Source organism: Lepidochelys kempii, chromosome 6, assembly GCF_965140265.1.
Source record: "Lepidochelys kempii isolate rLepKem1 chromosome 6, rLepKem1.hap2, whole genome shotgun sequence".
NCBI lineage: Eukaryota > Metazoa > Chordata > Testudines > Cheloniidae > Lepidochelys > Lepidochelys kempii.
In genome coordinates this window covers 124261500-124282925 of record NC_133261.1, presented here as the reverse complement: position 1 = coordinate 124282925, position 21426 = coordinate 124261500, and the positions used below count along the sequence as shown (strand labels likewise).

At 43.9% G+C, this 21426-nt stretch overlaps 1 protein-coding gene and 1 long non-coding RNA gene across 4 annotated transcripts in view; both read left to right on the top strand.

Moving 5' to 3' along the window:
• PELI2 (pellino E3 ubiquitin protein ligase family member 2) overlaps positions 1–21426 on the top strand; it is a 230938-nt gene that overhangs the window by 166538 nt on the left and 42974 nt on the right. The window lies entirely within an intron of this gene.
• Positions 15041–19002, top strand: LOC140913497 (uncharacterized). Its single transcript, XR_012159606.1, has 2 exons — positions 15041–17100; positions 18854–19002. It is a non-coding gene; the product is annotated as an uncharacterized lncRNA (long non-coding RNA).

Below are 21426 nucleotides of genomic sequence, written 5' to 3'. Positions count from 1 at the left end.
CATGGGTAGAAAGCCTCCCTCAGGGGAAGCTTCATCTGCTGCCCATGTCACTTTCCCTATATTTTCCCTTACTGAATACTCAAGTGGTAAGTCCCTCCCCCTCCTTTTGTTTGTGAGCCTTCTGCATAGCAAGAGGAGATGGCACGGAAATTGGCAAAGGGGTTGAGGGGGCAAGATTTTTAATAATTGACTAGATTTCATGGGTGGGGGGGTGGTGTGTGTGCGTGTCCCCTGTGGTATAAATTAAGAACTCTTTTAAAAGTCTCTGCTGCAGTCTGCTTATTACAGTCCAAGGTATGTTTGTCAGTACTATAGAAATTCTGCCCCTCCCTGCCTTGTTCCTCAGGCTACCGTATTGTTTGGTTTTGTTTAAAAAGATATTTTCAAGCTCTTTCCTCCTTTGCATGCCTGAACCCACCTAGAGATCTTCTAGCACTGGAGGTCAGAGTTATAAGGAAGTATCGTGGTGGTCCAGATGGGAGATGGACAGGCACAAAGGTGACCCAACCTCAGGCATGGATATTTTCCCCTATTTTGTTCCAAATGAAAAACTTTGGCCTCGGAGGGCTAGATTTTTTTGAACACTCAGTACTTTACAAACTCTTGGAGGTATTCTGAAGGAACATTTTGTTCTCAGGAGCTTTATCATAAAAAAACAACTGTAATGTTTCTTGAGTAGTTATAAATGAAAAACTGCAAGTTAGAGAAATTCTAACAATTGTGTGCTCTGGTGTTATCAGGAAGTCCAATTATAATAATTGGTGACTGTGATCTTGTTTAAAACTTCTTTGGCTCTCAAGTTTTAGTACCTTATCACTTTGTATTGAGATGAATCCCCTGTTGTACTTGGTACCATACATACATAGACAGTCCTTGCCTAAAAGAGGTTCATGTCTGTCTAGATAAGACTGTCAAATGGCGAGCAAAAGGAAGAAGTCCTATCTTGATTGTCACAGAGGGATTCAGTGAATTGTCTCAGGTTATTCAGACTATACCTACACTACAAAGTTAAGTCGACTTTGTGTAAATTGACATCAGGCCTCCAATGTAAGCAAGTCGATCTTGTGTCTCCACACTCATTGTGTTGGTGGAGTACATCCTCACTAGCAGGGCTTGCATCAACGCACGGAGCACTGCACTGCGGGTAGCTATCCCACAGCGCACGTAGCAGAATGGAATTTTGGGTTGGGCTTGCAATGCCTTATGGGACAAAAAACATTGGCGTGGGTGGTTATGGGAACATGGCGTTAACCTCCCACGATGCACTTACCTCCCTCCCTCCCTCAAATCAATGGCAAACAAACCAAGCCTTTTTCGCAAGCTTGGGTTACCCACGTGGACGCCATAGCATGAAAAGCATGGACCCCACTTAGCTGTACGCTGTTGTTGTGAGCATTACAAACACCTTGTGCCTTATCTTGCAGTATTTACACAGCTGATACAGGAGCCGCTGCGCGGAACAATGTGATTCCACGCAAACAGCCCTGCTGGAAGACACAGTGCAGGGAAATCCGCAGATGCTGGCGACAGTCACGCATCACCTTTATACGGTTGAGCGCCATTTCTGGGCCCAGGAAACAAGCACTGACTGGTGGGACTGCATCATTATGCAGCTATGGGATGATGAGCAGTGGCTGCAGAACTTTTGAATCCATAAGGCCACTTTCCAGGAACTGTGTGAAGAGCTTTCCTTGGCCCTGAAGTGCAGTAATACTAAAATGAGAGCAGCTCTGACAGTGGAGAAATGAGTGGCAATAGCTCTGTGGAAGCTTGCAATACCAGACTGCTACCAGTCAGTGGGGCATCAATTTGGAATGAGTAAATCTACTGTGGGATCTGTTGTGATCCAAGTTTGCAGGGCCATTAGCAGACTTCTGCTAAGAAGGGTAGTGACTCTGGGCAATGTGCAGGGCATAGTGGATGGTTTTGCCACGATGGGATTCCCTAACTGTGGTGGGGCGAAAGATGGAATGCATATCCCTATTGTAGCACCAGACCACCTTGCCAAAGAGTACATAAATTGAAAGGGATACTTCTCTATAGCTTTGCAAGCTCTGGTGGATCACAAGGCTGTTTCACCGACATCAACATGGGATGGTTGGGAAAGGTGCATGACACACGCATCTTTAGGAACACAGGTCTGTTCAGAAAGCTGCAAGCATGGACTTCCTTTTCAGACAGTAAAATAACCATTGGTGATGTTGAAATGCCAATTGTGATTCTGGGAGACCCAGCCTACCCCTTACTCTCATGAGTCATGGAGCCATAAACCGACAGACTGGACAGCAGTAAAGGCTGGTTCAACCATAGGCTGAGCAAGTGCAGAATGGTGGTGGAATGTGCCTTTGGATGTTTAAAAGGTTGCTGGTGGTGTTTGCTTACTAGGGTAGACCTCAGTTAAAGTAATATCTTCATTGTTATTGCTGCCTGCTGCGTGCTCCATAATATCTGTGAAACAAAGGGAGAAAAGTTTCCGCCGTGGTGGGAGGTTGAGGCAGATTGCCTGGCAGCCAATTTTGAACAGCCAGACACCAGGCAATAAAAGCACATTGAAGGGGTCTGCATCTCCGTGAGGCTTTGAAAACCAGTTTCACCAATGATCCTGAGTAATGTGACACTTATCTTTGTTGTTCCTTAACAAACTGTCTCCTCTATTGTATTTTCTCCTCTGTAAACTCCACCACCACCAACCACCGTGTTGAATGAATAAAGAGCCTTTTCTCCTCATTCCATTAAGTTTTATGTTGTAAGTTTTACAGAAACACACAGAGACAGCAAAGAAAAGTAAGATAACACCGTGGGGGGAGAAACCAGGAAAGCTTGCTTACAGATGCACCACAATAACAATCAAAGATGTGGGAATGGGCACTTTCTGGTCCTTGCACTGAACACCATGGGAAGGTACAAGGGATACTGAACCTCTCCCCTCCCCCCGCCTCATAGGGAGCAGGATGTAGAACTGGGCGATGATAGCAGCAGGTTCAGCATAAGCTGCAGAGGGACTCTAGCATCCAGCTGCTTTTCTTGAACCTCAGACGCCTCAACATGTCAGATTGCTCTTTCATAATTTGCAGCATCTTTTTCTGCATGGCATGCTCTCCTGTCCTCCCTGTCCATGTCCAGGTTCTCAGACGGTATAATCCTCCATGCTCTGAGTTCCATCTTGTCGCTCTGAGGCGCGCATAAACTCATTGAACATATCCTCCCAAGTTGTCTTTTTCCGCCTTCTAATCTGGGAAAGTCTCTGTCCCAGTGTGGAGGATGCGCTGACTGACAAGTTTTCAGCTACAAGGAATGCAAAGCACTAGGATAACATTGACCATGCATACACTGTTTCTGGTGCAAGGTTAATTTTTTAAAATAAAAAAACCCACCTCTCAATATACTTCACTGCAAACCACAACGTAATCACAACCGTTGGCAATTGCAAGAGTCAGTTTGCTGCTTCAGCCATGGTGAGTAAGGCCAAGAGGCATGAGATCTTGTGCTGATGCTTTTGTGAAGACATTCTTGGGATCATAGGTTGGAACTTGAGAAAAGCCCCTTTTCCCTTAGCAACCTGGATGGTGCTTGAGGAGAGGCACCAGTGTAAAGCCCCCCAAATAGTTCGTTTTTTACAAAAGTGGCACTGGGTTGTCGGGGGAAGGGAGATAAATAAGCAGCCACCCCCTTGTTTTTCAATGCTGGTTGCAACACACAGTGATCCCTTCTAACCAAAACCACAGCACATTTGGGAAAGCATGGTTGTGTGATTCAGATTTCATCAAACGGGAGGTGCATTACTTGCTGAATTGTTTGCAGTTTAAGGATTAGCATTGAAAACTCCCTGTTTCCCCTAGGTGACCCTATGTGATATCACTGTCCTGAGGGTAACAGAGGCAGCAAGGGAACAGATGCTGCAAGCATCTGGGTACAAACCTGGTTCTTATGCTGCAATACTATGTGCTGCAATGATGCCAACAGCATTAATACTGGAGTGGCATGGTAAAGTGTCCTACCGTGGTGGATGAAATAAGGCAGCCCTTCCCAGAAACCTTCTGCCAAGGTTTGCAGAGTACCTCCATGAAAGTGTTCTAGAGATCTTCATGGAGGATTTCCAGGCCATCCCCATGCACGTAAACAGTCTTTTTCGGAGAGCACCTTCTGCGTAGCTGGAGATGGCCATTGATACCCACTACACCTAGTTTTTGTTCAGATTAAACAAAAAAATAATAGTATGTAATCCTTACAGTTTGATTGGAAATGTGTACTCCCCGGAGGTACCTTCCCCAGCATCACGCTCCGCCACCAACTAGTTCTGTCGAGGAATGGGCTCTAGGGTTAAAAACAGTTCTTGGATGTCGGGGAGAATGGATTCTCTGCTTTCCTGCCTCACATTTTCCTCCTCCTCAACAATGTCCTCTTCGTTGTTGCTCGAGGTTGCCCAGGGCTCCTGGGCGCTATCCACGGAGCATTTTGGGGTAGTGGTGGGATCACCATCAAGAATCTCATGCAGCTCCTCATAAAAGCAGCATGTCTGTGGGGCAGAAGCGGAATGACTGTTCCTGTCCCTTGTCTTCTGGTATGCTTGCTGAAGCTCCTTTATTTTCATGCGGCACTGCTACGTGTCCCTGGTTTAGCCCTTCTCCCTCATGCTCCATGCGATCTTGGCATAGATGTCAGGTTTATTCTGCTGGATCGGAGCTCTGCCTGCACAGAATCTTCTCTCCACACAGCAGTAAGATCCTTATTCTGGGTACTCCATGGCGACTCAAGGCAGCAAATGCACTCCAGCATGATCGGCTGTACTGGTGAGCTCTCTACACTGATCAAACAGGAAACGAAAATTCAAAAGTTCCTGGGGCTTTAACAGGGGAGCAGCTGTTTCCTGTGTACCTGGTTGATGTGCTGTGGAGTTGAAAGTAGTCTCCAGAGCGGTCACAGCAGAGCAGTGTAGGACACCTCCTGCAGGCGAATTAATTCAAATTACACAACGCAGTGTCTACACTGTCCCCATGTCGACCCATGGATGTCGAATCAAGCACCACGCCTCTTGTGGAGGTGGAGTACAGAAGTCGACTTCACAGGCCACTTAGTTCGGTGGAAGGGACTTGGTAGCGTAGACACTCACATTATTAGATTGACTTAACGCGGCTTATGTCGACCTAAATTTGTCGTGTAAACCAGGCCCTCAGGTAGTCTGTGGCAGAGCTGAGAATTGATCCCATATACCCCAAACCCTACTCCAGTGCTTTAACCATAATACCATCCTTCCAGATGCATACTGTATCTCAGCAAGTGCTTGTTTGACTTGCATATCAAGTGATGGAAATGAATGTCTTCAGATTAACAAAAATGTTAAGTAAAGTATATTTTTGTAGCTACCCTGGTAATTCTCTTGAGTTTTGGGCAAAATGGGATCTAAAAACAGTTATTGGTGGCACTTGGAGAGAGAATTTTAATGCACAGATCAAAAAGTGTGCTTGTGGAGCTTGGCTACAGAGTCATTTGTAGTATAAATAGTGCACTAGCAGCAGCTAGCCAGTCTGACCTGAGCAAAAATATACCAATAAATGTCTAAACTGGCATAGAAAATTTGCTGAAGGAAACAGACAAGAATTTCCCCATTGCTATCTAGTAGTACAGTTCCTTTGATAAAAAACATTTTATATCTGATTGCCTTTGTTCCTGTTCACTGTAGCTCTTGATTCACATTTCTTTGCAAATTTAGAGAAGGCTGCCCTCTCAAATTTATTATAAAAAAGAGAGATGGAATACATTGCTAATCCCTAGTATATCTATCTCTCTCTTTGAAGATTTTCCATTTATACCTGTTTCCTGCTGTTTTGCCTGTTATCAGTCTCATTCCAGTTTTCCTCTCATTTCATGGTTCTGCACCCTAGACGTTAACCTTTGATGTGGAACTTTTCAAAATGCTTTGTAAAATCTAAGATTGCATAACAGTGGCTGCTGTAACTGGCATTGATGTCATCTGAGGATTCCATCATTTTAAGTGAGGATTTCCCCTTCCTGAAATCACTTTGCCTGTTCTGAATCAAGATGTGCTTAACAAGTTATAAAATCAGTGTCTCTGGTTTTCTCTTACTGCATGGCTCTTGAATTGAGAATTTGTTGTGGAATTCTGTGTTAAGTGCCCATAGACTCTATGGTAGTTGAGTACTAGTAGAAATTAAATATAAAAATGGCATAAATTAATATAAAAATTTGTACCAAATCAGCATGAATGTGGCTACGATTTTAGATCTGTGATTTTCTACTTTTGCATCCAGGTGCATGTGAATATAACATGTAACATTAGAATGTAACAAATTGTGCACCTCCTCCTTTGCTATTTAGACTAATGCTGAAAGCAAAAGTGTACAAAGATTTCCCCCAGGCAAAAAGGTTGGACTGCTTTTTAAGCGCTCTTAAAGAACACATAGTATTAGAATATAACACATGCACCTTTTTATCTCCACAAAAATAGCTGCACTGTGCCTGTTCTGGGACACCTCATGGCAATGTTTTACTTCTGCAAGCAGAGGTCACTCTCTCCAAGCCACTTTGTGAGGAAGCGATAGCCCTCTTTGAACTAGTGGCTGGTTAATAGACTGTATCTGAGAAACAGTGTTGATGGCAAGGGAATTTGAGTTGCGGACCATAAGATGAGCATGAATGATCTCTGAAGCAGTCAGAAGTGGACTGCTCCTCAGAAGATGGTGCTGATCTTCTCTAGGTCTCTGCCTTAAGCAGCAGTGCAAAATGTCCTCAGTTGAGCTTCCCTGTCCTAGAGCGCAAATGCAGTAACAGATGTGTTCTTGTTGGACTGGTGCAGAGATCTCTCTGCATTTCCCGGAATTCCATTATTTCTGCTGGCAATCAGGAAGATCACATGGGACATGGTCCCTGAGATGACTCCAAATTGGGGCCAGTCAGTATGGACAGATGGCTCTCCTGAATCTCTCAAGGGTGTCTCCATGTAAGCTACCAGTGTTTCCAGATCTCCTGTCTCAGGAACACACTTGTTCCGCTTCACAACTTTTAATTACCTCATCTCTCATGACACTAATGTCTGACTTTTGGCAAGCTTGTGAAGTATTTTGCTGAAGTCCAAGAAAGTTTCCACACTGAAATGCCAGAAATATGAAGAAAAAATTTGCTATAGGCAGTAGATGACAAACTCTGTTCTACCCCCATTTAATATATTTTGGGCTATTTTTATTATATCTAAAGTGTCTCTGCCTCTTGCCTAGTTCATGAGTCAAGATGCTTCTCTCTAGAGGCAACTGTTATACTGATAAGGGCAAAAGCTTCAGTTGTGCCAATGTCACAAGATTCCTCAAAGGGCTGGATAGTGTCTTTCTAACTGTGTTAACATGGGGTCTCTGCTTAGTGCTAACAAAGTTAATGAATGAAGTTCTGGGGAGCACACCGCCTTCTACCTGTTGCTAACACCATTCATAATCTTTGCAATATCTTCAAGAAAAGGTGAGTTGGAGACCTCATTCCTGTGGAATGAGGTGATAGGAGAATCAGCAGTTAAAGTTGTCCTGCACTGTTATCCAAATTTTCTACGAAGAGCAGTGTCTGAGTTTTACTTGGGCAAGACTGTTAATCTCCAGGTCTTCTTTCTGAAACCTTCACAGTATAGGCTGTGATGCCTTCTTGGTGTGGCCAGAACTGAGACACACCATAATACCCCTTTGCCTTAGGGGAGAGAGATTTCCTGCTACTAAATTGTGTCTCAGCTCCATGACAGGCCAGTCTGTTAGCCAGCCCAACAAACTCTTCAAAACTTTGCCATTCCTAACTTTGCCTTGCAGGGTAACTCTTGGTGTACTTCAGTTCCCGAGCTCTCCAGTAGCATCTCCTTGGAGCATGCAGCCCATGTCACTGTATGCCCACAGTAATACCAAGTCTGTCTCTAAAGAGACCGAATACACACCAACATGTTGGTTCAGTTGAGGATGCACACCTCACTTTAATATAACAGCCCTGGGATTAATTTATAATAAAACAAGAAGAATTTCATTAGTAAAGAACTGAGATTAAAGTAATACCAAGCAGAGATAATAGGAACAGAAAATAGTTACAAATAAAACAAATATAATCACACTTTCTAGTAAAACTGAACAGGTTACAATCCTTGTCTACAGCAGTTTTTTCACCCACAGCCACTTAGTGTCATTAACCCCACATGGTTGAGGATCCACTGTTAATGGAATGCAAAGAGCACAGACCTCTTTGTTATCCATTACTAAGGGAACAAGATGCCCTTTTGGTTCTTATATTTCCCAAAGTTCATTGTCTTTGCCTCAAGAGTCAGGATGACCTACTGGAGTTCAGACTGTGGGGTGTCCATAGTGCTGACACTATGCTTTCTATCATCCTCTTGATAACTGGTGTTTACCTCAGATGCAAATGAACTGCCCATTGATTCTTACATTAGAGATGCAGGTGAATAGACATTCCTTTGTCTAGGACAAACTTGTTTATCATATCTCCTCCCCCCCCAACATATTTCCAGCGGACATACATAAGTCTTTACACAATAATGACTGGTGTCACCAGCTTTCATTTGATACTTCACATCGCACGCTTTACAGATAAATACAGTGACAACAATGTGGTAGTGGTCGTGAATGTGTCAAGCCTGGTAAGAGTTGCAGTATAGTGGGCTTCCATCAGTTGTCATTGAAGGGCTCTTAGGTCATATTAGTGTGCAACAGTTCTCCAAAAACAGCCATATTTTTTTTAGTTTAATATAGCCACCCTACACGCCCATATAGTATATCATTAGAATGCTTGTCGTATGTATGTTTAGATGAGGTATAATGTAGTGCTGTAAGCCTGTAGGCGAGGTGAAACAGTGGTATCCAAAGTGAGTGTCACTTTTTGCTTCGTTAAGAACAACATAAAATATAATGTAAGAATGGCCATACTGGGTCAGACCAAAGGTCCATCTAGCCCAGTATCCTGTCTTCCAACAGTGGCCAATGCCAAGTGCTTCAGAGGGAATGAACGGAATAGGTAATCATCAAGTGATCCAAGTTGTCACCCATTCCCAGCTTCTGGCAAACAAAGGCGAGGGACACCTTCCCTGCCCATTCTGGTTAATAGCCATTGATGGACTGATCCTCCATGAATTTATCTAGTTCTTTTTTTAACCCTGTTTGGTCTTTGTCTTCACAACATCCTCTGGCAAAGAGTTCCACATGTTGACTGTGCATTGTGTGAAGAAATACTGCCTTTTGTTAGTTTTAAACCTGCTTCCTGTTCATTTTATTTGACCCCTAGTTTTTGTGTTATGAGAAGGGATAAATAACACTTCCTTATTCCCCAGTCATGATTATATACACCTTTTATAGTTCTAGAAACACATTATTTTTCTGCTTTTTTTCCTTAATGCTTTAAAGTCCTCAAATAGCTAATTTATTTGCTTGAAATTTGGTCAAATTGAATGGTGTGTTGCTAACTGCTATACTATTAACTTATTGTGTTTCTGAATGTTTGGCTTTATTAATAGGGTAAGCAAAACATGAATCTGCTGCCAGCATCACAAATGGATTTTCTTGGTCTTCTGTCCTTGGCTTCAAAATATTAGTATAATTTACAGTTGGATTCAATTACTCACAGATTGTTTCTGTGCAGTAGCCTTTCTTTGTAATATAGATAATGAGATCAAATGAGAAAAACAGATTGTCGAATGTTTTTGCAGTATTGAGAGGGATCTGACTTGTTTCATGTTGCATGTCTTTAAGAAAAGGCTGCTTTGAAGGGATGTAAAGGTGTACGTAAAATGTACAGGCTTAACTAGAACATACTTCTAAAAATAGAAATGGGAACTTTACATGAACACAATTCTGTATGCTGCTAATTGTTTAGCTAAACCAAATTCAGCAATTGATTGACTTTTTTTTCAAAAATTTTATAGCAGTGCCTAGAGACCTCAACCAGGCGCTGTACAAATACATAGTAAGAGACCGTTTCTGCCCTGTTGACAATCTAGATAGACAAAGGTGGGAGAGGATACAACCACCACAGGGTGAACTGAATTTCTCAGTGTCATAGAGTAGGTCAGTGGTAGGGTTGGGAATAGAACCCAAGTCTTCTGAATCAGTCTGGCCCCCGACTGTATTTGTGCCTCTAAAATTATAGTCTGCCCAGCTGACTATGCTGATTCCACTCTCCAGACACGCTCTGGCCTGGAGTAGACAGGAGATATTGGATCTCCCAGGCCTGTGGAGAGAAGAGGCTATGCAGGCACAGCTATGAACCAGCTGTAGAAATGTGGACATCTGTAAGCCGATTGCATGCGGAATGCAAGAGAAGGCGTGTGACTGGAATCTGTAGCAGTGCTGCATGAAAGCAAAGGAACAGTGTCGGGTATATCAGAAGGCTAGGGAGGTCAACAGTCAATCTGGTGCTGAGCTGCAGACCTACTGCTTTTAAAACGAGCTTCACGCAATACTTGGCAGAGACGAGACAACCCCCTTTCCCCCCCCACATTCCACTGTTGATACCTCTGAGGAGCCAGAGTCACAGGCCCATGAACAGCGAGAACAAGGAAAAGGAGGATGGAGGACATGCAACTGAGGTGTCCATCTATGTCACGAGCTAGGACCTGTTTGAGACTCCATCATAGTCCAGTCAGTCCTGGCAGTCGATCATGGATGAGCCTGAAGCAGGGGAAGGAACTAAGGGTAAGTATGTAAATGTATTTCCCTTTACAGTGGTGTACTAATAGCACCCCCAATTTAAGAGGGCACAGCTATTGACTTTTCATAAATTTACTTGAAGTAGAAGAGGTAGTTGCATAACAGAGAGGTAGATTTATTATTTTATTTATTCTACCCCTGTAGAGTTGGGGAGGGGGTGTGTGAGAGAGAGAGAGAGGCATGTGAAGCAAGTTGTTTATGTATGCGGGATGTCACTTGAATCCTTCTGAATGATCTTGATTAAACATTCACAGAGATACTCCGCAGTCCTCTCCAGAAGGTTCCTAGGGATGGCAAGAGCCTTATTCCTTCCTCTGTGATACGACACTTTCCCACGCCCGTCAGTGGTGACTTCAGCAGGAGCCATTGCAGTAAAAGGGTAGAGGCATACAGACCTAGATGGCTTTAGGATGGCAGCAGCTGCTGTGCTCTCCATGCCTTTGTCATTCTCAAGAGTGAAATATCTGTTAAAATCACCACTACCTGTGGAAAACAGTGCGAGTATTCAGTGCCACCGCCCTATGCTCATAATTTCATGTTGCCAAGGAATTCCCTCTTCATTTCCCTGGTGCTGTGAGAGGAACCGTGCACCAGCACTGTGAAGCAGAAGTGTCAGTAAGCCCTCCCACCTCCCAAGCGCCAGGTTGCCACCCCAGGCCACCCTTGGCTGCTGGCAGGCCGGAGCTACAGGCCACCGGCTGGAGCTGAGCACCCCTGGTGGTTTAAGGGTAGGGGGGGAGGGAGAGTGGGCAGGGCCATGGCTTGGCTCAGGGGAGGCTTAGCCTGCTTTGGCTTTCAATACCCATCGCCTATGTCTGAATCTTAACTTTTCCTTTCTATGTGACTATACTGATAATGTTAGGTTTCAGAGTAGCAGCCGTGTTAGTCTGTATTTGCAAAAAGAAGAGGAGGACTTGTGGCACCGTAAAGACTAACAAATTTATTTGAGCATAAGCTTTCGTGAGCTTATGCTCAAATAAATTTGTTAGTCTGTAAGGTGCCACAAGTACTCCTTTTCTTTATACTGATAATGATACCATTATATATTTTATCTGTAACTGCTGCCATTACAGCCTTGAGAGTTCCCCCTTCATAGATTTGAGCCAAATAAGGAAGATCCTCATGTTTAGCAAGATCCTGCAAGCAAGTGCTGTGTCACACCATGAGCAGAGGGCCTGGAGGGTGAATATTACAAACTATACGGAGAAGTTTGAATTGTATGAAAGCACAGACAGGCTCAGGAGTCCCAGCAGAAAAAGGAGAGGGAGATGCACCAGAACATAATGGCTTTTGGCAGCAAACACAGATGCTGCAGACTCTTGAGGTTCAACAGTCAAAAGCTCACCTCCCTTTGCAGTTAATGGAAAATGCCATTATAACATCTCCCTCCACCTCCCTTCCCCCCTCCCCCAACTATTCCACCTGGCATCTGGGACTGCATCCCTACCCCTACCAGTCCACCCGGGAGGACATTAAGGACAGCCATAGTGTCAAGTACACTGATATGTGAGAGCCACAGTTGCTGTATGTGTAGCTAAAATAGACATGAATGTTCTTTCCCTTTCATACGCTCTCTGCCATAAATTTATTAAGTTTTTGATGTATTTGCTTTTGACATGCATGGAATTTTTTCTGCAAAGATTTTGTTACTCAGTAAATTTCTGTTTTGGAAAATAATTCATATTTAATAATTCCCAGCATTTGCTGCAGAATACCTAGTAATGCTGAACGTACCCACTCAATTCTTGTTGTACAGTGACACAACTAAATAGGATCAGTGGGGAAAAAAAGTGTAATAATCAAATGTACAAGAAGCACCACAAAACTAATGGGTTCATTGACAGTGCTATATTCATAGATATACACCAAGCACCACACAATTCCTAACAGGTCCCAAGACAGCAGGGTCAGGTAGAGTACAGTACACAATGCATTTACTGTGGCTCACTGTTAAACTACTGTTTCAGAGCCTCCCTGAGCTGCATAGGTCCATGCTGAGCTCCTCTAATAGCCCTTGTGTCTGGCTGCTCAAACTCAGCAGACAGATGCTCCTCTTCAACCTCCACCCTGGTGACAACTTTTCCCTGTTTGCTTCACAGATATTATGCAGGATACATCAGGCAGCTATAACCTTTGGGTTTGGGTTGTGGTTTTTTTTGACTGAAATCCAATCTTGTGAGTAAGCAATGCCAGCATACCTTCAGTCTGCTCATATGCGCTCGTGCACATTCATGCACTGGTATAAGGGCCCCAGCCAGCTCTGCACCCTCTCAGTTCCTTCTTGCTGCCTGTGACTGTCACTGGAACAGCTCCTCTTGCTTTGGCATACTCCTATTCAGGGATCTTAGTTCTTTTCCCTTGTTTCTGTATACCCAGTACTTTATTTTTCTTAACTTGGGCTGTTGTAGATTAGTTGTATGTAGTTGGTTGGCACTTCTTGCTCTGTTATAGGAGTTTCGTCTGCTCCCAGTGCCAGGAGATTCTTCGGTCCTGGGTTTCAAGCCCTGTGCCTCCTGCAGCAAGCCTACGGCTGTGAGTGACCCGCACTCCAGTTGTCTAAAGTGCCTGGGACAGACTCAGATCAGGGACTGCTGCCCGATCTGTTGGGACTTCAAGCCCCATATGAAGGACAGGGAGGTCAGGTTCAAGTCCCTCCTGATAGAGGCAGCACGCCGTCCCTCATTGGAGCCAAGCTTGTCTAACTCAGCACCCAGTACCTCCATGTTGGTGCAGAGGGCTCCTTCCACTGTGAGAGTCTCTCAGCACTGTTCTCCTTTACTGGTATTGGGGAAAAAACCTATAAGAAGCAGCTGGCTGAGACAGGACATTAAAAAGAGCCAAGCATGGGATGCGCAGTGGAGTACGACCTGATTTTGACTACTCCTTTGCCTCTGCTCCAAGTGCAGCATCCTTGAATCCACCTCATATGCAGGCTCCATAGAGTCCAGTCCTGGACCATCCCATATCACTTCAAATATATGGAGACACTTACATTGGCGGGCGCCAAATTTAAGTGAAGACACTCTCATTGCTAGGTTGATAAAAGGCAGCTTATGTCAACCTCACTGTGCAGTGTAGACCAGACTTGTGTTATGAATTCTTGCAGTTTGATTAAGTTTGCCGTGCACTGTAATTGGCAGAGCTATAGGCCCAGTTAACTTCGGTTTCTACATTAGCAGAAGCTAATGTAGAACCTAATGCAGAACGACTGGCAGCGGAAAGTTGTCTTTTTTTATTAGGGATATTTGGATCAATGAGTGTGTGGACCACTCTGGATATAACAGCAATGATTCAGGTATGAAAAGGATGAGTTAAAATTTTTGAGACAACGATGACACTTTATTTCACAAAACAAAAATCTATTTTAAACTACAGATTTTGCTTTTTTGGTGCTTCTCAATCCATTTTCAAATATCTGTGACAGGATCACCACTTTAAAGTATTGCCAATATTTACACAAATGACAATCTCCGTTTGGCTTTTAGTTTTAATCCTAGATGGCTTCACTTTGAATTTTTTTAAATGATGTGCAGTTCAAGTTGCACATGGGTTGTAGAGTTAAAGACCTCTTTAAAAGAAAACTGTCTTCAACATTGTTTTGGGGAACATGTTGGCTTTTTAACCATTTTTAGACACTTCTGATAAAATTGTAATTCACGACTTTGAAACTCTTTCTAATGCCTATCTGTGAACCAGTAAAATGAAGAAAATTGGCAGTTTATACACACTCTGGGTGTATATGTACCTTACCAACAAAATATAAATTACATATAGGAGGTGATTGCTGACTTTAAATTTTTGAACTATTCTATATATTTTTCCAGGTTGTGGGGCTTTGACTTTTCTTCCATTAAGGAGAAAAGTGTAGGATGCATGCTGTGCCTTATAGCTATTATTTCTCAAAACTATCATTTTATTTGTCACGTTTCTCCTAATACTAGCTTCCAGCCAGATAGTCAGTCATCTGTGCATCAAATGGCAGAATACCCTACTGCTGATCCACACTGCCACCAATAAAATTAATCTGTTTCTAGAGCTGGACAGAATTTAAATTATTATTCATGTTGGTTGCGTGTTTCGTTTGCACTGGAACTACGCACTGACCCTAGAGGATCAGTTAGGCTGGAATAGTGAATGTCTACGCTACAGTTAAACGCCATTGGTTGGCCCATGTCAGTTGAGTTGGGCTCAGGCTCCAGGGCAGTTTAATTGCAGTGTAGATGTTCGGGCTTGGGTTGGAGCCTGGGCTCTGGAACCTTCCCCCTTCCCAGGGTTCCAGAACCTGGGCTTCGGTTTGAGCCTGAACATCTGTTTTGCAGTTAAACAGCCCTGGAGCCTGAGCCTGAGTCAGCTGACAGGAGCCAGCCATCTGTATTTAATTGCAGTGTAGACATACACTTAGAGCTGCTTTTATTCTTAGTCTGAGTCTTTAGAAGATAAAAATAAGAAGCCACTCTATGAACATTCACTGGAAAGCATAATGTGTATATAAAAGGAAATCTCTTGCATTGAATTGCAAAACTGTACTCTTCAACACCAGTTATAGCTGGCCCCAGTCCTGCAGTGCATTGCATGTGAGCCTGCCACTGCGCCCTCACAGCCCCACTGAAGTCAGTGTTGCTCCTTCCAGATGTATCTCCGTTTTCCCACACAGTAAAGTATGGTATCAGGTAGTCTGTGACTAATTTGCCATCATAAGATATTGCATAGGACAAATAGAAAATAGTACAAGTAATGTGCTTTAGTAATATCGATGCTGTTCTGGATACCTTTGTGCTATCCTAGTATAACCATTAATAGTCACTGTGATTATATAGCTGTACTAGACATTTCTTAATTTCCCGCTTGTGCTCCTGCTGGTGCTGCTCTATCGGTGGTAGCAACAATGGGGATTTGTCACAGGGTGGCTGGCCCCTTTTAAATTAGGGGGGCCCACCATCCTGATGTTCACAGTCTGGCCAATTAGGACAGCACTTGGGACTATAAAAGATCAAACAGAAGGGGGGAGAGGCAGGAGGTTCTTGTGGAGAGGTTGAAGGCAGGAGACCAGCAGAGGGGCTAGCTTGCTGACCTTCCTGTGCTGGAGATTTGGAGGCTAGCGGGCTAGGGGAACAGTGGCGGAGCCTGCCTGCTGGCCTGTACAAGATGTAAGATTAATGTAACGGGAAGTGACGGATGATCCCCTGGTGAAAATAAGTCCCTGGCAGAGATGGGTGCTGGTGGTTCTGCTGGGAAGAGCAGGGTTGCACTTTGGCTGGAAGGACTGGGGTGGCTGTCTGGGCAAAAGGACAGGAGAGGACTGAAGAGCTTGGGTGTGGTGGAAGATGTGGAGTGTGATATCTACAGTGTCAGTGGACTAAATGTGGGATTTTAAAGACTGTATGCTCTAGGTGTGATAAATGGCCTATGTTTTGAACTTTTGTTACAGATTATTTGCACTATGTTTTTGTAATAAACTGGCTTCAAGGAGGAAGGAGTGGGGGTATTGAGGTAAGAGAGCCTGTCGTAGAATCTTTAGGAGCATGAGTGGGGAAGTGGTGTGGGAACCTTGGCATAAAAGCTCCCAGCCACAAAGGAGGGCTTGGGGATGGGGGTGAATAGTGTACAGGAGCATTAATGTGGGCTGTCTGCTGGCATGTTAACCACAGTGTAGTCTAACGTTGCTCTTAACAGGTCTGGATGGCAAGGTGATTAAAACGATAGTTGCCTGGCTGCACTAATGCTTCACTGCTCCAACCATTGTTATCAACTATGAGAATTAAAAAAAAAAAAAAGCAAATCAGGCTTGTAATGTAGAGACAAGGCTCATCTAGCTAGAGATCTGTCAAGGGATTGCAGTGCTGCCATTACTGTTGTGGGCAGGGGAGAGAAGAGGAGTTCTTATCAGCTATACCACAGAACCTCTTAAGATCGATGTTCCCAACTCCTCATCTTGGGGCTTTTAAAACATGTTACTTAATACACTGCACTCCTTTTATAAGAATCACATCCGTCCCAGATATTTGATTCATATAAGTGGTTAATTCTTACAAGCGGAATTGCAGAGAATGGATGAAATCGACCGTTATGTTTTAAACAGCTGGCTTTTTTATTCAATTGACAAATGTCTCTTTTACCGTAACTAAATTTTGTAGTCTTTAAAGATATTCAACATGGAACAAAACCATACCGATATTCTAACTGAGCAACACGCTATTATTATTATTATTTATTATTTTTATTATTATTGTTACCCAATCATTTAGCTGATACTTTTATTGAAGGCAATTAATAATACTGTACAGTATGTTGCAATTTTACACAAAGTGAAAGTATATTCTGTTCATGGGATTACTCTTGTGTGCTCTTTTTAAGCAGGTGTCTTTGCATTTTTAGACTTCCTAATCTGCAACTACTCTTGAAGGTAACTAGGAATTCTTTTCATACTTCAAAGCGTTTTAACAAGTAATTTTTGTGTGTGTAGAATTCTATCCTTCTCAGGCCACACATAATGCTTTAGAACTTTGTTTTTCATATCAAGGCCATTTTCTTTTCTTTGTTTGAGGCCAGTTGTCAAGTCGGTATTACAGGTTTGTTGTGATTAGCCAAAAGCCTTTATTGAAGGTACGTACGTATGTATCTACCATACAAGAACCCACATCATACCATGAGTTCCCAATGCAATGCTGTGGCAAAAAGTGCTGATGGAATCCTTGGTTATATACACAGAATAAGAGTGGAAAGGTGGTGATTTTTTTTTAATCTTTGTGCATGGCATTGGTGGGAAAAAATACTGGAATATGACACATTCTTGTGTCAATATTTTGAAAAAGATGTCAAAAAATTGGAGGGGGTGCAGAAAAGGGCCACAAAAAATGACTTGAGGGCTAGAGAAAATGCCTTGCAGTGAGAGACTGAAAGAGTTTAATCTGTTGAATTTATCAGAAAGAAGACTGAGAAGTAAGTTGATTAGTATCTGTATTTTCTTCCTATGACGTAGTTACACACAATAAAGAGCTCTTCAGTTCAGCAGCAAAAGACATAACAAGAACTGATAGCTGAAAGCTGAAGCCAGACAAATTCAAATTAGGAATTAGGCAAAAAATTTTAACAGTGAAGGTGATTTAACCATTGAAACAAATTGCCAAGGGGAAGAGGTGGATTCTCAGTCTCCGTCTCCAAATCTAGACTGGATGCCTTTAAGGTATGCTTTAGTCAGAGACCCAAGTATTGAGCTCAATACAGGGGTAACTGGGTGTAATTTAATGGCCTGAGATATACAGCAGGTCAGACTAGATCAGCGTTTTTCAAAGTTCGAGTCATGACTCAGTACTGGGTCGCGGCATGTAAGGCATGTTGAAAGCCCCGTCGGCGGTGCTGCCCAGCTAAGGCAGGCTAGTGCCTACCTGTTCCGACACCGTGCTGCGTCCCAGAAGCAGCCAGCAACGGGTCTGGCTTCTAGGCAGGGGGGCCATGGGGCTCTGCGCGCTGCCCAAGCACTGGCTCTGCACGCCGATTGGCCGGTTACCGGCCAAGGGGAACTGGGGGGAGGGTGTCTGTGGACGAGAGCCGCATGGAGCCGCTTGCATGCCTCTGCCTAGCAGCCGGACCTGCTGCTGGCCACTTCAGGCACAGCGTGGTCCACAGTGCCAGGACAGACGGGAAGCCTGCTTCTGCACTCCGGCTACACCACTGACCAGGAGCCACCGGAGGTAACCCAGCACCACAATCCCCTGCCCCAGCCCTGAGCCCCCCCAAACCCAGAGCCCCCACCTGCACCCCCACTCATTCTCAGCCCCATCCCTCAGCCCTCACCCCCACACCGCAACCCTCTGCCCCAGCCCTGAGCCCCTCCCACACCCCAAACCCCTCATCCCCAGCTCCATTGGGTCGCAGGCAGCAACAATTTTCTTCAGTTGGGTCCCCAGGAAAAATGTCTGAAAACCACTGGACTAGATGATCCAATAGTCCCTTCCGGCCTTAAACTCTAATACACTAATTCAGTTCTCAGACTTAACAAATATCTTTACCTTTCTTAATTCTACTTTTGGCGAAATAAAGTTGGGTAACTTGTTACTGCTGAGAAGTTGCTGGAGTGGAGGGGTCAGCAGGGGGAGCCTTATTAGTATGCTAATTCAATACCGTCTTGAGGCAAGCCTTGATTTTCACCATTACAGTGTCTAGCGCATACATGTGAGACTTGAGATTGGGAAGAAATGAAACTAGAGCACTAGTACAGAATGAAAAATGGATATTCTTGGAGGAATATTAAAGGTGAGTTATGTGTGCTATACATACCAGATTTCAGAGTAGCAGCCGTGTTAGTCTGTATTCGCAAAAAGAAAAGGAGGACTTGTGGCACCTTAGAGACTAAGGTGCCACAAGTACTCCTTTTCTTTATACATACCAGAAAAACTGCAAGCTGATATCTATGGAGAAAGTAATCCAACATGCACATGTTCCAAGTATAAATGAGAAATCTGGGACACAGTAGTACCAAAAGACAGACCTAAGCAAGACAGGACAGTAGATTCGATATTTGCTATGCAGTTTGACCATTCTGGGTTGCGTTTGTAGAGGTATCATGTTCAGAGCAAGAAAGTAAAAAATATATCTGTTTATGGGTTTGAAATGACTGCAACTGGACTATAAGAGTACAGGACACCACAATTGTTTCTGGCCCTTTGAATTCTCTTCTGTCTTTTTGACAGTGAGGAGATTGGCAAAATTAATTTAAATGCTCCCCCTTAGCAAAGCAAAATTAACAAAGTCCTGAGCTATTCCCCACCAAAAGACCAAGACAGATGCAGTTTAAAATTTCATAGGCAGACAAAATAAAAGTTGGAAAGTTACTGTATGTAAAATTATGGCTAATACCCTAATGTAAATGTGGTTATACCAGGTGGCGTCACTTTAAATTCCTGTGTTATCTGTACTAGCAGACCTAATCTAGCAATTACTGTGGGACATCTTGAGTGAAAAAAGTTTAAACCAATTGTCTTACACGGAAGCAAAGCAATCAAGATGAAACCTTTGTTTATAAAAGCTGTTGTAAATTATCTACTTGTAGAGAGAACTTTTGAAATACCTTAAAAATGGTATCTGATTAGGTTAGGGTTGCCAGGTGCCCAGTTTTCAACTGGAAAGTCCAGTCAAAAAGGCAGCCTGGCAGTGTCTGGTCAGCATTGCTGACTGGATGCCAAAAGTCAGTTTACTCTGAGTGGAGGGGGAGTATCAGGCTGTCAACCCATGCCAACCATGGGCATACTTTGGGGGAGCATTGCCGCCCCACTGCCTCCACCACAATTGATTTCTGTGAGTGCTGAGCTGGGCTTGCTCTGCTCAATCTGTCCAGGGGGAGGGGGGGCTCTGTCCTTCCCATGCTGCACCAGCTCGCTTGGCCCCTCTTTCCAGCTGAAGGTGGCTGCTTTGGGACTCTGCCTCCTGGGTCATAGTGCCCATCTCTGTCATTTTCTGTGTGTGCTGCGTCCTGTTCTGTATGGGGCGGTGTGACGTTCTTGACATAAGCTGGGACCGTATAGATCCTTGTTGCAACCAAAGTCCTGTAGTGGCACCAAATCTTGTATAAAGGGGGTCAAATGAGGTGTCTAAGACAAGGTTATGGTTTGCTGGTTATGATTATGCTGTCTATATGTGTATCATTTTTATAGTTAAAGTTATGAACGTTGGCTCTATACTGTCTGTATTTCAAACCTGTGCTATGCTTCTGGGGAACACTCCAGACAAGTTGGTGTCAGCTCTGCCTAGCCTGCTTGATGGCCCGTTAAGGACCATCAGCTATACAATTGACCCACTGAGAGAAGGCAGGCTCACCTTATGACTCAGCAAGGTGTGCAGGGACATGCCTATGGAGAGACCTCTGAGGTTTTTCCAGGCCATGTGATGGACAGCTTGTCTTTGGGACAAAGAAAGAAAGAAAGACCACATGGCAAGAGAATATGAAAAGCTGCTGCAGCTTCTCCATCTTGTTTTCAGTCCTGCTTCTTACCTCTGGAGCAACTTTGCTACACTGAAGCTGTGAACGAAGGACTGATGACTCATCCCAGCTGTGGAGGTACTCCACAGACTTGATTTGAACCTGCAGTTTATTCCATCACTGCTGCAAGCCTGAACCAAGAACTTTGCCATTACTGTATGGAATTGATTCCATTTAACCAGTTCTAGCTCTCATCTATATTTCTTTCCTTGTATGAATAAACCTTTAGATTTTAGATTCTAAAGAACTGGCAACAGCGTGATTTGTGGGTAAGATCTGATTTGTATATTGACCTGGGTCTGGGGCTTGATCCTTGGGGATTGAGAGAACCTTTTTTCTTTTACTGGAGTATTGGTTTTCATAACCATTTGTCCCCATAACGAATGGCACTGGTGGAGATACTGGGAAACTGGAGTGTCTGAGGGAATTGCTTGTGTGACTTGTAGTTAGCCAGTGGGGTGAGACCAAAGTCTGCTCTGTTTGGCTGGTTTGGTTTGCCTTAGGGTATGTCTACACTACGGAATAAGGTCGAATTTATAGAAGTTGGTTTTTTAGAAATCGGTTTTATATATTCGAGTGTGTGTGTCCCCACAGAAAATGCTCTAAGTGCATTAACTCGGCGGAGCGCTTCCACAGTACCGAGGCTAGAGTCGACTTCCGGAGCGTTGCACTGTGGATAGCTATCCCACAGTTCCCGCAGTCTCCGCTGCCCATTGGAATTCTGGGTTGAGATCCCAATGGCTGATGGGGCTT